Below are 16,626 nucleotides of genomic sequence, written 5' to 3' on the forward strand. Positions count from 1 at the left end.
TTGAACAAACAAACAAAGCTGCCAAAAACATTGAATTTATTTTAGTGTAGAAAAAGACACAGCAAAAGTTTTATTGCTCTTACACTCTTTCTCAGTCCATGGTATCTTTGCAATGCAATTGGTATCAAAATCTCTGATATTTTTTCAGACTATCAAAGGTCTGAAAGAGCACTTGACTGAAGAATCAGTCAGAGAAGATGCAGTAACCACTTCACAGTCATTAGCTGCACCACTTCATCATGTTTTTTGATGCAATTATACTCTCACAGTTCAAGGTGGTGTAATTGCATTTTTCTGACCAACCTCTGAAGCTGGAGAGCTTTTTGGTTTACCCAGATCCAAACAAGTGCTCCATTAGCTTGTGTAGGAGCAGCAGGTGGCAACTTGCACAGACCTGACTCTGTGAGTTGAAGGATAACTCTGAAAAAGGAGGTTTCTTCTGGACACAGGAGCCACATTTTGTGTCAGGCACAGACAGAAACAGCACCTTCTGCAGTCCTCTGGAGGACCTTATAATATGGAAATAAAAAATCAAAATAGAATGCCAGATCTGCTCATTGCAGTAATGAAATTGCTGTAGTTGACTCTAAGGCAAAATGTACTAATGGTGAAAAATTAACTTTAGCCATTTTTAGGATGGGAATTAGAAAGACGAGGGGGGCATTTGACCATTAAAGGAGTTTCCCAGGTGGCTTTGTGCTCCCAATTGAGGTCTTTGCCTTTAAAGAGAGGAGACCTGGATGGTTGTGTAGTCTGGATTCACTTGTTTCCCTCATCTGAAAGCTGACACTGGTGGCTGCCCAGTTTCTCCTCGCAGTGAACCCTGAGGCAGTTTTCCCAGCAAAGATGCAGTAAATTCTGACAACAGATTTATCTAAATCCCTTTTGGAAGTACATAGCTGATTTTTAGAGGTCTAGTGCCAAAGTACAGACTGAATCTGCTTTGTCTTTGTTTGTCTGACATATCAACATCTCCTTGAGTAAGCAATATCTTGTTCTGAAACTTTGGTGCTTAACACCATTTTTACTGAACTTAAAAAAAGAGAAATCCTTAAAATCTATGCTGAAAACACAGCTTTAGCTATTTGTTGTAGTTTGCTCTTCTATCAGCTAAAGATTCAATGAACATTGACCATGTTTTACTGCAGGAATGAAGAAAGGGGAGAAAATCAGATTTCAGACTATCATTAATTCCTTTGAGAAGTATGCATCAACTCTGGCTCTCCTTTTCAGTAGGTTTGGTATCAGAGAACTTGTTCAGGTTGCTTGCTAGTAATACTGATGTACCAGCTGATATGCATCTAGTCAACCTTCTCTGAGCAGAAGGAAGACAAGGAGAGAAAATAATTTTTTTTTTTTAAAAAACAAGCTTTTAACTTGTTTTGCTTGGCAAAAGAAGTTTGTGTGATCACAGTGTGTGTCTGTGCATTCCTCGTAGATAATCTTAGAACATTGCAATTATTAGGAACTGCTGTCCAACTGTGCAGGGCTTGTAAAGCCTGTCTCTGTCTTCCTGAAAAGCACCTTGAATCAGCACTGCTTTTTTGTCACTACATCCCTCCAGTACCCTCCAGGTTCAGCCAAATTATGAGAATAGTAGTTAAGGTGTTGCAGGGGGAGGAGAAAAGAAAAGCAAAATTTGAGGCAGGAAGAAAAAGTAGAGAGAATAAATATATAAATAATCAAGGTTCTGGGCTTTTGGGAATTACTTCTCATTGTTTCGTGGTCTGGGTTCAGAGCTCCTGATACTAAAGGTGAGCAAGAGGCAGAAGCCACTCACCTCTCCTGATTCATTGTAGCTAAAACTAGGTAGCTGCATGTAGCTAATTGCCTGGGACTGAGCCATTCCCAGTAGATATCTTTCCCAGCAAATAAAACTTAGACCTACTGACAAAGTAGGTGGTAGGTGTTTCACTCAGTTGAAAGTGGATGTTTCGGATAGTTCATAGAATTATGCTCCAGAAATGTAGAGTTTGTTTCTCTAAAGGCATCTATATGCCTGATACAGCTGTTCTTGCTTTAAAAACATTTTGTTTTAAAAGTTGCTTTAGAAGCTTTTAGGATGGGATTAATTCTGCCCTATTGGAAAGGTCTAAATTCTCATCAGTTTGCATTATTTCTAGTCACCTTTGTTTCTCCTGCTCCTGTGGCTTTCTCTAGCCTTTGGATAGCACATTCTAAAAGCCATAGAATCAGAAATTTAGAAAAACCAATCTAGAAGTCAGTGAATCAATCCCCCCATCTAAGTGTGGGACTAACATTCCACATACAATTTCTGCCATATTTGTCTAACAAGCCCCTTTAAAGCATGTGATGAGGAAGAATCTGTATCCTCTCAAGAAATTCTGCCAGTGGTAAACTCTTCTTACTGTTTCACAGCTATCTTCCCCAGATTCTCTTGCTATAAATTAAATCCTTTACTACTTTTCTTATCTTTTACCATGGGAAACAGATGATTCCCTTTTATTTGAAAAAATCTGTTGGCTCATCAATTTTCTATTCTTTAGGCTGAACAATTAAGTCAGCTTTGCTTTGACTTGAGGCTCAAACCTGCCCTGGAATGAGGGTGTGTGTTCCTTCTTTATATAATCTCCCTTCTCTGTTTTATGTCTTTCATGAAGAGGAATTGCATATCCCCCTGGCAATCAGCTAAGAAAAGTCAGTTAATTAGGGATATGTCAAAGAGAAAAAAAAGCAGTCCTCACTATACATTGCAGTTTCTTCCCTGCCTGGATGTACAGATGGTTTTCATGCTAAACATACTGTTTATTGCATCAAATGCAGAAACAATAGGCACCATCCCCATCATAATTCCTAGCAGTAATCTCTATATCTGACATGAACAATAGATAAAATAGCCACACACACTTCCATCATGAGAGCTGCAGATAGGACACAAGGATGTATGTGAGTGACCATAAAAGTAGGAAGTAGCACTCCTTGTTCGTCAAAGATCAGTGGTGATGCTAATTTCATAGAAAGTTTCTATGGGCTATGTAAGCACAAAAGCATTACATTAATGAAGCACACCTTACAGCCGCTTGTAAGAAGAAAAATTCCTCAGTGTAGAGTATGGCAGTGACTGCTTCAGGCATTGTTAGCTTGCAGTTTTGGAAACTCTCCCAGAAATCCCAGGTTTTCTTTAGCTGATGGTTTTCAGTTTTCAAAGAAGAGGTCAGAGGATGCCTTTCAATAGCCCTTAGCTGTGTGTTGGCAAAGATTAAGGGTTAAGGGCCACTCTCACAAAAATATTTGCAATCAGCTATTATTTAGGCAACTAAATAGGATTTTGCAATGTGAGTAACTCATGAGATTTGCCCTAATTCAGAACATCTCCATTGCTTATACAGATACTTTTTTCTCAGCACTGTAAAATTAAAAGGTTTTGAGGCTGGCAGTATCTGACTTTATTTTTATTTTTTTTTAAATTAAATTATTTTTTATGTTCTCTTAATGTTTTCTGGGTGGTTTGGAACCTTGAGAGTTTCACAGAGAGTATGGCAGACTTCATCACGTACTGAGGTGCATCATGTACAAAAGCTGCAATCTCAGCTGGCCAAAGCTAGTGTTTCTGGCTCCAAGAAGAGTGTAATCAATATAGAATGTCTGGATATGAAAACAACTGCAGATTGCTTGTCAAAAGCACACATTACTGTTGTGGAAACAATGAAGAGAATGACTGTTTTAGGGGAAAATTAAGATTGGAACTTTGAAACCTAATTTCACTTTGACTTTGCTGGCCTGTCTTAGTCCTCAACTCAGCATCTCTGTGCCAGCAGTGTTACTGCTTCATCTTGCCAGCAGCAGACAACTTGCCAGGAAAATCTGAGTCCTGTGGTGTCTGCACACACGTGTGTGTGTGGATGGAGGCATGCACACTCATCTGATCCAGTAACTGTGGCTGAGGTCAGGGGTATTGTGTTTATCCCTCCTAATAGCTGTCATGTTTCAGCAACCTTCATTAATCTGCCCTTCCTAAAAAGAGGCAGGAAGGGGAAATTGGTTGTAGTCCTCATCTACCCTGATTTATAGGACAGAGACTGATGTGTTAAGCAGCTTTTGGCTGGACTTGGGAGTGGAGAGCATGCTGGCTGACTTACTCTGCCCTCATCAAAAACTCGTGCTTTGGCAGTTGGGAAGTAATGGTTGATTCTGGGGACTTTGAGATACAACTTTGCTTTCAACAGAGGCATAAATATAAAGTGTTCCACTGCAGTGTGATATTTTCAAATGTCAACAACTGCTGGGCCTTTGAAACAGAGATTCTGTATACGAGGAAGTAACAAACTAAGACAGGGGAGGCCAGGCTCTGGCTGGATGATTCAAAAAGGGAAGAAGGAAAGAAGTTGTTTTTCCAATGGCTTTGCATCCAATGCCTCCTTGATCTTCCTACTCCAGGACCTTCATTTTCATCTCCACCCTCTCTTAGTGCTGTAGGCAGTTGCATAGTACCCTCAGCTCCCTCCCATTGGGCACATCAGTGCTTGTCCTCATTCCCTTCCTCACAATAAGTGCATTGACAGAGTATCTCTTTTATCCAGCAGTGGGACATTGCACAGCTTTCCCCAAAACTCTGAGCCTTCACTGAGAGCACCTGTGCCCAGCTGTGCTGGAAGTAGCTCCCTCCCTAAGTCTGTGCACCCAGCTCAGCTCTGGCTGCCTGGAAGTGCTTGGCTGTATGGCAGTGTGTGACTCACTTGTTTCTGTTGTGTTAAACTCCTGAAAGGAGGATGCTGATCTGCAGTTAATGCTCAGAGCAGGCTGTTAGCGTGATCGTCAGGTGGCTGTTAATAAAATATCATGTGGCGTTCATTAAATAAAATCTGTAGAAACCCTCGAGTCAAATGAGCCACTCACATGAAAAATGCATTCACAGAACCTCAGTTTTATTCTGTGCAGCGTTTCTGTTTTAATGTATGTCCTTGTTATAGGTGTGTTCTTGATTATAAAAGCCCACTTCTTTATCTGTTGTCAGCAAATTTACTTTCAATGTTCTCCACTGTGTCTCACAGGTGTAATTACTTGAGACATTGCTTCTCACCTTTCTGCCTAACCATCTCTAGCAGAGAAAGCTTGGCCACTTAAATCATAAAATCTTTGCTTCCCCCACAGCTGGCAGATTTATAGACATGAATAAGGGATGTTAGATCTTTCAAGAAGATGACATATGTGCTTTCCAGTCCAGATTTACACTGAAATGCATGTATATTTGCACAGTTACCACTTTTCATCTATGCTGCAGTGAAGATGTTGCCTGAGTGTATAGCCAGGAAAAATTGTGGTCACTTACAGCTTACAAAACAGCCATTGAAGCTGGCCAAACTGTAAGACTGCAGTTAATGCTAATTCATTCTGCTCACTGAACCAAGTGTTCTTCAATATGTTTTCTGCAGTGTTTGCTTCCCCTGATGTCTGTTAAAAATAGCATGAATGAAATGCTATCCAATAAACTAGAACTAGTGGAAATTCCTGTTTCATTTGTGTAATGAGCATAGTGAGCATAATATTCCTGCATATTCCTTCAACCTTTTTCAGAGGTAAAGCTGATTTTGGATATAAAAGTGCTAAAAACTTTGCGTCAAAAAATATGAAGGATTTTCTCAATAATATTTACATAGAATAGACTGTATGTTGGGAATTTTTAAAACTTCAGCTTATTTTGAAGAAAAGATAAATTGTTATTAAACATTGTCAGTACCTTAATCTAATGTACAAGGGAATTTAATCATAACTGCTGGTGTTATTAAATAGTAAATAAGAGAGTAGACTGAATATTTATTGGTTTTCAATAGCTTGACATTTTTGCTCTTTCATTTTTATTTTTTCTTGTAACTTCTTGAATATTTAGATAAATGAGGTGATTCAGGAGAACACTTCTTACAGAATATTTTGCGCTATTTTCTCAAACTGTGAACATATCAGTTGTATATACAAATGCAGAAAATGTAGTTACAATGTTTATGACCCCTTTCTAAACAAATTTTCAGTTCTGGGGAATAAACACAGGAATTTGATACAATAGGGTAGATCATGGGACTCAAGCTCTTACTTTGACTGTCTCATACCCATTCTTTTGCTATGGAAGTTTTTTATTTTGCAGTCTTTGATGATATTCCAGTTTGTTTAATATTGCATTTGAGGTCACAGGTTCAGTTTTGAGCATGTGTGTTCAGTCTGATCCTCAGAAGATAGTAGCTTCCAAAATAGCCGCTTACTAGTTCTTTTTTTTTTTTTTTTTTTTTTTTTTTTTTTTTTTTTTTTTTTTTTTGGTGAGTTTCTTTGTTTTGCTTTTCCAGTTTTAGTGATGATGGAAGAAGAAGATAGTAGCTGTATATCATAACCTCCACCACCAATTTTGTTGGGTAGCCTGGTGAAGAACATAGAGAATTTTCACATCAGAGATGTTTAGAAATTACCTTTTCTATATGTTTATCTTTGTGCTTTTCTTGTCTTATTAATTAGTCAGTTTAAATGGAGCACACAGTGTTGGTAATCTTGGCCAGTACATTTGTACTTTTCACAGTTTGCAGGTACTTTGTAATGCTGGGAACTATTAGAATCCAATCAATTTCTGAAACAGTGTTCTGTTGCAGGAGATCTTTTGGGTGAGCAACTGAGTCCCATTACAAGTTTGTATGACACAGCTTTGAGATGAAGAGTCCTTCTGGTATCAGTGCTTCATCATTCAGCCTGATGAACCTGAGCAAACTGTGCCAGCTGCTGAAGTGTGTTAGGGTGTGCCCTGGAGACCTGCCTGTTTGTTGGGTGGCATGGTTGTACCAGAGATTTTATATAGAGATGAGGCTCACCAGCAGTAAAATTGGACTGACTTGCTAAATTGACCACTTGAATTCTCTGCTTTTCATTATAGATGCAGGCCCTGTACCTGGAGTTTTGTCATGTCTTAAATAAGTATGTGCACCCTTTTTTTAGTGGCAGAGCTGTCCAGATACATTTGTACTGGCAAAATATTTTGAAAAGAGCATAATTATTCAAAATCCGGAGTTACTCAGCTTTTAGAAAGCAAAAACGTTCTGAAGGCATATGAGGAAAATGTCTTCATCCTTAAAACTCATTAAAAGCCTTCTTTTAAAGTCTTATCAAACATAAACGTCAGCACAGCAGCTGAGAGAGAATCAAACACAACCTGGAAAATATTTCAAAGAGATGAAGTCAGAAAGTGGAGTACACCAGTGATAGGTCTTCATATTTATATTGTCATACATATTCATTGAGGTGATGTGCATACCAGCACAAATATGCCAGTTATAAAGGCCAGTAGAAGAGTTCTGAATAATGTCTGTGCTGCAAAACGAGCGGCTCACAGTGTGTGCTGCAGGAGTGGTTTGCTGCTGTTATTTTCAAAATGCAGCCTACAGAATTTCCTGTTGGAAACCTCAAAAGTCTTACCTGACAGCTCAGGTTGCTTCTATGAACACTCACCAAATAAACTTTTTCCAGAGCATAGCTCTGGAGAGCTGGATGCTAATAATATACGTAAACTAATATAAGGCTGAGTAATCTTTAGGAATTCTAATGTTGCCATGGAATTGAACACCCGTAGGTGGTAGGTCATGGAACTCTGATTTGACTTCTTTTATTCTTCAGTCAGAGCTTCTTGAAGTTCAGTTCAAGTAGAATTGTAGCCCTGGTTTTGTTTATTCTTTTCCTTTTCTTTCAAAGAAAATCTTCTAGGGACTTCAAATTTAGTAAAGCAAGAAGGGTGCTGACAGGAGATTTCATTCTTTCAAATGAAGGATCTGGCCCAAGGAAAGTTTGTAGAAGATTGCTAATCAGTCCTAATGGAGTGGAGGGTAGTTAAAAGACAAAAAAAAAGCAAGTTGCTTAGTCTTTTGTCTTACTCTGGAACAGAAAAGATAAATTTTATCTCAGCTACTTAGAACTGCTAAGCTTGTCTAGCAAAAAAAAAAGAAGGCAATGTACAGGATAAGGCAGTTTGTAATGAGGACACCATGTTCAGGAAAAAAAAATCCCAGAAGAGAAAAAATTTAATGAAACTTTATGCAAACTCTTTCGGTCTTAAACTGTACATGCTCTTTCTGTTCTGCAAGCACACATTGATGTCGGCAGAATAAGTAACTACAGAAAATGAAATAGATTTATATTTCATTTACTGTATTCATTGATGTGTACTGCAGGGCTTTAAGGTAGATTATATTCTTTTCTGCTTAAAAATATAAATTGGGAAACCATGGGAAATATACAACAGAGAGCCTAACTTTGGGATCAAGTAAATGCTGGAAATTGACTTTAAAAATGGGAGGTTTAAAGTTAATACTTAAGCACTTAGTAATAAGGATAAACCTGCATAAATAAAAGAAGATACATTTTCAAAAATCACTTTGGGGAGTACCTCTCTCCTGAGATTCTGGTGGAAGCCTTCTGGGATCATAGCTCAGACTGCATGCAGACAGATAGCTATGACAGGTCTTAGCAGTTGGAGAAATTCTAGCATATTATGAGGTACATTATACTTCCTAGATGCATATTACAGGCAAAATGCTACCAGTGCTAACTGGAAACATTTATTTATTTAGATTTTATGCTGTTAAAAATAACAATATTACAAAAAAAGCTTTCTTAAGAAGAGGATTAGATTTTGTAATCATATATTGATTTCATTTATGTTGACCAGAAAACTAAACTGGTCCAATAATTAAACATTTTATTACATTAAGAGAGAGAAATTTGAAAATTCAAAAGAATTAGTCAGTGAATTGATTAGACTTAAGAGTTTGGAGACTTGAATGTTGGAGGAGGTTTGGAATTTCAACCAAAAAGCAAGCCAAAAGCTGTCTTGGGTTTGCATCTGTCCAAAATACATTGGTAACAGTCCAAAGTTCAACTGGCAGAAAATGGAAAGCCTAAAAAACAATTGCTTAGTAAAGATGTCTATACCAAAATTAACAAGGAAATAGTAATGTAGTCACATTTGCAAAAATTATACTGATTTTGAGTAAAGGTTTTACCCATATGTGGAGATTAAAAAAACCACAAAAAACAAACAATCACAAACTGAGGTTATGATACAGTATGGTAATGACAGATCTATTATTTTAATTGTTTGGCTTCTATATTAAACAAAAAATAAAACACATCATGCTAGAAAAGCCCTTTTTCTAATCAGAATCTTTGGAGAAATGCAAATGACTGTCCCAGAGAAGAATGCAGAAGTTGAGTCAGTTGCAAAGTGTATCATGTACAAGTAAGACCTGTCACTGTTCAAGAAAAAATGAGTTTGTACAGGCTGTTAAGACAGTGATAGCAATTAGTGCTTTGCACCTTCTTGTGAAGCAAAACCCCTGATATTAGTAAAGCTTCTCTACCATTTTTTTGTTGACCTGAGTTTCCATATTGAATAATCTCTTTGAGTTTTCAGAGAGGACATCAGCCTATGAATAAACTCACGTGTAAACTTCAAAATGCTCCTCTGACCAGTCTCTGAATAATGCTGTAGTACACAGAATGAAAGATGGTTTCAAGGGCTATTTCCAACCCAATGTGCATTTTCAATCTGCAGTCATTTAAACTTTCTCAGAAGAAAAAAACCCTGTCACTGGGACTTTACACACCTCAGTAAGTGTTGTGGTGTGAGCAGATGTTCTTAGCAAAGCCACATTTTCCAGATATCCTGCTGTTAGCCTGTTGCCAGGATGACTCAGCTTGTTTACTTTAGTTTTATCTAAATAATTATAGTAAAATGTAATTGCCTGAACCAGATAGCATTCAAGGAGAACCCATTAATATTAGAGGCAAAAGCTGCCTAGGGATTTTTAAATTAGAGACAGCTCTGGAGTCCTTGACATTTTTTAACTTGGGAGACTTAATTTCTGGGTTTCCTGTTGATAGGTAAAGCAACGTTGCGATAAGTCTGCTTGGTGCTGTCATGGAGGTTGAAGGAGCAAAAATGTGGGTGGTCTGAAAATCGTGTGTGCCTGTAGATGGCAGGTGGGTTTTTTGCCCACCTTGCAGCACAGCTCATGGTGTGAAGCGTGAGAGTCCAGGTGTGAATATTGGTTTAACATTGGCGTATAAAAGTGCTTTGCTTTAGTAAGAGTGCTGTCTGTAATTGTTTGGTGTGTGGGGATTCTTCTACAAGAAGTAACTGTTTAGAAGATTCACATTGCAGTAAGCTTGAATCTCCACTTTGGCTTTTTTTCCTATATCCATTTGTAGATTCCTTAGACTCTTGTTGGTTTGATATCTTTGATGTTGCAACTCAATCTTTTTTTCTTATGCGTGTGAAAATTTGATAAAAACATTCAACCCTGTTGATATTTGACATTGTAAACATTTTTTTTAGGACCTCCCAAGTATTACTGTTATTTTAAAAGCCATTACAATACAAGGTGGTTCACTTTCTTTAGACAGCATAATTTTATGATTTTGTTCTTTAAAAACTTCTGACTGCTAGCTTTTAATGCTCTTATTACAGGCAGATTTGAGATGCTAACTAGAAAAAAAAATCAGCCTATAATATTTTCAATTCCTCGAGGTGTGTTAAATAACTTTATGTGCTGCAGGAGAGCCAGTGTGTGCCTCTTTAACTTTCTTTAAAACCAGACCTACTGCAGCAGACACTTACATAACAGCTTGTGTTTAAATGGAACAAAAATACAGCTTTTATAACTCCTGCTCTTTTTTTAAATCAATTTTTTAAAAGTTTTGTCTCCTTTTCCTACCCCTTACAAGCAATCTACACCTACTTACATGTTCCTGCCAACCCAAACCAAATTCATACCAGTTATACATGTTAGAATTTGGAATAATTGCATTCTTTGGAGAAGTGTGTGATTGGTGGTTGGTGAATTGGTCTAGATTAGGATACAGCTTTTTATAGGAAAGTCAGCGGCATGCTGTGAAAAGAGCCTACAGCTGCCTCCATAACACCCACACCTTCCCCACTGCCCTGGGATATAACACTCTTTTTAATGGATGATGGCCAGATGGATGGATGGATGGATGATATTTGATAAAGGACAAGATGAGAGGAAATCCTGCAGGAAATGTGAAGTAAATGTGACAGTAGTTTCATAATAAGTACTGTAGGTGCACAGCAAGGTGGCACAGAACAACCAACATTTTTGACAGGATTCTAAAATACCTGATATTCTTGTCATGAACAAATCTGTAATTATAGCTTAAAGCCCTACACATGGATAGAGCTATATGAGGTACCAGAACCAATGACTTCCTGGTAGACAAAAATTATCTGATTCTTTCTGGCACTGGTCCACATTTTCCACCTCCAACACAAGTGTCCTGATATTTTGCATGCAGGAATGCAAGACACATGAAACTGAAAAGTTAGGAAGGAAGAAGTTGCATGTGTCTACAGTCTAGTAATTAAGAACATGCATCAGGGATAAAAAGCACTTCCATTCAGGTCTTGGCTTCCTAGGATAGTTTGCAGTGTCTGTATCCACCATCCCTTACAAGCAAAAATGCACGTGCATTAAACATTAATCATCTGTTTAAGTAAGTGTCCTAATTGCCAGGTAATGGAATGAAGCACCTTTGTGGGTGCTCTTGCTGGCCCCATTGACTGGCACAGCCATATCACGTGTCACTTTGTCACCTAGCTGGACCACAGTCTTGGGAATCTGCTTTGCATCTGTGAAACCACCTTGAGAAAGAAAGAACCTTAAACTTCAAAACTGACAATCCAGAGCCAGGAAGCTTCACCCCTATCTTAGGTTGCATCCATAAACCAAAGTGCCATAGGCATATTACATATATCATATATTACATTACTTAATCACACCAGTACTTTCAGTTTTGTGTTTAGAGATATCTTCATTCTTATTGTCAATGAACTTAGGCATTTCACGTACATTAAGGAAATGGTGATCTTCAGTTAGTACAGTATCTGTGTTGTTTTTTTTTTTTTTATTGAGAGCATGTGAGTGAAAAGAGAATTCATAGTTACTTTTACTTTTAAAACTGATTAAAGAATATCCTTCATACTGTGTGAAATAAATATTTTTCTCATAAGTTTCTAAATTTTTTTCTGGAGTTTTATGGTCTACCCATATAGTTCTCATTTCTCTGTGAGTCAGACAGTTGTTATCAGTGCTTTGTGAACCTATACCAAATTGAAGGTAATTTTTATTGGGAAAAAAATAGAATAAGAGTATAGAAAAGTATAACTTGTAAATTACTTAAGAATAACCATGTTTTGCATCTTATGATCACATCTGGTGCAGAAAGAATGTAATTGCAGCAGTTATTTGACTGTTCCTAAATTCACTGGGACATTAATATTGAAAGAAGGATTTCCTTACAAGCTGGTATTGTACAGATAGTCCAACAAGTTGTTGTAGATAATCTGAAGAAACCTGTGCCCTGAAGCACTGAAAAAAATAAAATTAAGAGTCCAAACCCAGTACAAATAGTGTGCTGTTATTCCTTTTCTGCCTTGTGGCATTTAAATATATATTATACTCTTCATCTCCCCATTTATGCCTAGAGTTTTCAGAATCTGGATCAGATTGAAAATGTAGTGTGCATGTAAATTTTCAGAAATTTTTGGGCACTGAAGTTTCATGTGGCCTTATTAAAAGGCATAACATTCTTACTGTGTTGTGCTTGTGTCTGGTGACTTGTCTGAAGAGTGAAGTAGCTTTGGAAGGAGCCAAGCCTTTTCATTTAATGTCAGGGCTGAGAGTTTCATAAAATGACTCATGAGATGATAGATCAGCAAACTCCTTATACATGAGCCATGGTTATTGATGAGCTCTGGTGATGAAAGTCTTATCAAGTGCTTTGTGTCTGGGCTCCTGCAATGTGCTAAAAGGTTTTTAGTCATCAGGTGACCCCAGGATTTGTGGAGCACATGTTTTTTTTTGTCATCTCAATCCTTTTCCTGGGTCCTCTCTTAAACATAGTCTTCTTAGCCACAAGGTTTGGTTCTAGCTGAGGTCAAAGAGGTTCATCCCCATTGCAGAAGGGCTGATGAAACTTTCTAGCTAAAATAAGAGTTTCCTTGATCCTGTATATTTCTGTGTTGCATTAAAAGTAAACCTAATGGATTGATTTATTTTTTTTTTTTTAATTGTGAGTTCCTTGGATTTTTGTTTTGAATGCTAATATAACATTGCATTGTTCATCTTCAGTGAGATAGGATGGTATTTGCTGTTGTTACTTGTATGATGTCATTATTTCTGACTCTGAATTTGATCCAAGTGCTTATTAGGAATTTGGAATTTGCTATAGATGACAGACATTTACTAAAGGAGATACAATTGTATATATCAGGAATTGCTTGTAATACAGATGTACAACAGGTGTTCTTTGAATGGTTTAAAAGTAACTGGAGTTTATGGGTATAGTGCAAAACAGGAATCTTTGTGAGATCAAGTGGGATGTTCATATTTTTATGGTTCTTTTTAAATATAAGGGCAGATGCTTCTAGCCCGAGACTGTACCAGGCTAATTCTCTCAAGATCCAATACACAAAATCATAGGATCTGAAAGACTATAGGGAAAATTGTAATTACTGTTTTTGTTTCAGTCCCTTTCATACCATTCCTTAAGAATGAATCCCGAGTTCCTTCATAAGGCTGGAAATAGATAGATCTTGTTGCAACAGGAAACCTGAATAAGAAAGTTCAGTGATTGTTATCAAGAAAAGAGAAGCATATATATTGTCAGTAATGGAAAATCTTCAGGGGATGTTTACTCGCAACTCTGTTTATGCTACTTTTTCAAATGATATTGCTGTGGTTGGATGTAAGTGAGGTTTCCTTTTTGAAGTAAGTAGTCTCCATTAAACTATAGGAATGTTATTGTTGTCCCAAGATATTGACATACCTGTGGGGTATTTTTGCTTTATCATTGGAAGTTATAAGGAGGGCACACCTTCTCCAAAATCTCAAATGAATGGCAGCATACCAGTTATTTGTGATGTATAGCAATATCTAAATCTGTGTTTCCACATTAGCTCTTCATATACTCTTTATATATTTGAATGGAGCAATTTGAATTGACTGTGATGAAGTTGTTCAAGAAATAATAGAATAGAATAATTCAATATGAAGGCTGTGAACTTTCCTGCTTTCCTAAGAGACCAAGCTTCTGAAAAATGCTTTCTGCTTATATGGTAATTTTGGGGGAAAAAGTCACCTGTAGATATAATTTGAGAAAGAATGTCCCTGATTAATTAGATCATGGTAGTCTGTTGGCTGTGGCAGAAATTTCAGATGAGCAGTTTCTCTCCTCAACAGATAACAGAGACAATTTCTTAGCATACTTACCTTATAAGCATATGATGGATGCTTTCTGGATGAGAATAGAACATAATTCACCTTCAAATGGCCCAGAAGTCCCTTAAGAAAAGCTACCTTTCATCTGAAGAGTTCCTAATGTTACTTGTTCTTCCACAAGTATTCCTAACTTTGGTGGCCGATTTTCACCAGAAAAAACTTCATCAGAAGTTTTCCAGAACTTTTCTTGTCCTCCCACACACATATGAAATAGACTTTCTGTACTCATGCATAAGACTCAGGTCTCACATCTTTCTTCACTGATATTGCTTAACTTCCTTCCAGTAGTCCTGATGGTGCAGTTAGATGGAAGGGCAACAGAAAATAATTGCTGATTAATATGAAAAAAACCTGCATGAATATTTCTCAAAACTATTTAAAGCTGCTTTCATGTCTTTATCTTCCCTTTGGGAAAATAGTTCATGATACTACACTGAGTTCACAATGTCCTTTTTAGTGACAATGATACTTTAAAATATCTTTACTCACACCCTGTACAAATTCAGGCAAACAGGACTATTGAATTAGACACTGGCTGTTTGATGTCAGTGTTTTTCATGTGTGGCTCACATGAACCTTTGGAATCTCAGCATCATAGAATAGTTTGGGTTGGAAAGAGCCTTCAAAGCTCTTCTAGTCCCACCCCCTCCTGCCAATGAGCAGGGGTAGCTTATGCTAGATCAGGCTGCTCACAGTCCTATCCAGCCTGACCATGATTGTTTCCAGGGATGGAGAATCTACCACCTCTCTGGACAACCTGTTTCAGGGTTTCACTTGCCTCCTTTATATCTAGTCTAAATCTACCTTCTTTTAGTTTAGAGTTCTTACATCCTATCCATATTTCTGTATAGCTCTGTCTAGACATCTTAATACTTCCTTTTTGTCAAATTCTTCATGACAATGATTGCACATTTTTGTGGGAGGGGTTAGCACCTCATAAATGGGAACAACCTCAGTAAACTAGTAAACATGTGTTTCCAGGAGAACAGGAAGAATGAGAGAAAAAGGGATCCTCAGCCCAAAACATGATTAACAGTTCAAGTGCATTCTTCCTACAGCAACATGCTTGCTGTGCATTTATCATTAGAAGTAGCACTGCTGTCAGGCCTCCTGCTTGGAAAGTGTTTTAGATGCCACATATTATGTGTATTAGAAATGCCTAACTAGATAAAATATGGTTGCCATCCTTGCTAGTCTAGTTGATGCTGGCCTCATTTCTTTAGAATTGCCTGTGATCTGCAAACCCAGTAATGAAGATGGGGAAATGAAATGAAATGAAACAGTAATATGTATCTCCTGGGTATTTCAAAGCCAGAGAGCACTAATTAAAATCTCAGACTTAAATATCTGATCCTTAGGGTATGAAACAGTGCATAGGTTAGCCAGAAACTGTAACTTCGCAGAAAAACAGGGGCAAAATGAAAACATAATTGTCTGAGGCCAGTTAAATTGGGTGTTAGAAGGATTTTATTTGAATAGATGTTATTTATACATCTCAATATATTATCTGTGCTGCTAGATACTTAAGCAGTAAGATGCAAAAGATTACCAAATGTGGTGCAGCAGATACTGGTGTTCTTCATGCACAGTGTTGAAGCTGTGCCTTCTTAGAAAGTAACCCCTCACCCAAGGAAAGTGCCCCATCTTTGCTGACTCAACCCATCACAGGACAGGGAATAATTCAAATTGTTTAGAAGTGCTGCTGAGATGCCATTGTAGCTTGATGCTCAATACATTTAGTACTAATAATTTTACCCTGTCCTCCTTACCTTCCAAGTTTCTCCAAAGGAATCAATTAGTTCACATGTTTTCCCTTACCCTCATGTTGTAAGAAACTGAGTGGTAATGCGTGGTCTGTGATAGAGAAGGGCAGAAATAGAAATGATGTGTGGAAGCAGCTAAAATTGGACTATTATGAGACTAGATACACTATAAGGAAAGAACTAAAAATACTCTCTGGATAGATATACACGTGTGTGCATACACATATGGGAACAAAACTTTAATGACCAGTATACAGATTCCATTGCTGGTGGGTTTTATTCCCTCAATGATCTATTGATTTTCACTTCCCTTTCCAGAAGGTTTCTTGCAGTTTGGTTTTGTTTTGCTTTATAAAGATTGGGAATAGTTTATTTCTTTGCTGTTTAGCATTTGGTATAATCTTACTATTTTTAAACATAATGTCCAAAATGTTATGCAGTGGTGTACTGTATGAATATTAACTAAATCATACAAATATAAGGGAATTCAAACTACGTTTTACTTCATAGTTACTTGGCTCCCCCAGTGCTTCAGTGTGGCTGTTTCCTCCTTCCTCTGCTGTCCCTTACAAGACAGC

The 16,626-nt window shown here is 37.5% G+C and overlaps 1 protein-coding gene across 3 annotated transcripts in view; it reads left to right on the forward strand.

Moving 5' to 3' along the window:
• The window catches only part of DCLK1 (doublecortin like kinase 1), a 228,149-nt gene that overhangs the window by 112,125 nt on the left and 99,398 nt on the right, over positions 1–16,626 (forward strand). The window lies entirely within an intron of this gene.

Source organism: Erithacus rubecula (genome assembly GCF_903797595.1).
Source record: "Erithacus rubecula genome assembly, chromosome: 1".
NCBI classification, from domain to species: domain Eukaryota; kingdom Metazoa; phylum Chordata; class Aves; order Passeriformes; family Muscicapidae; genus Erithacus; species Erithacus rubecula.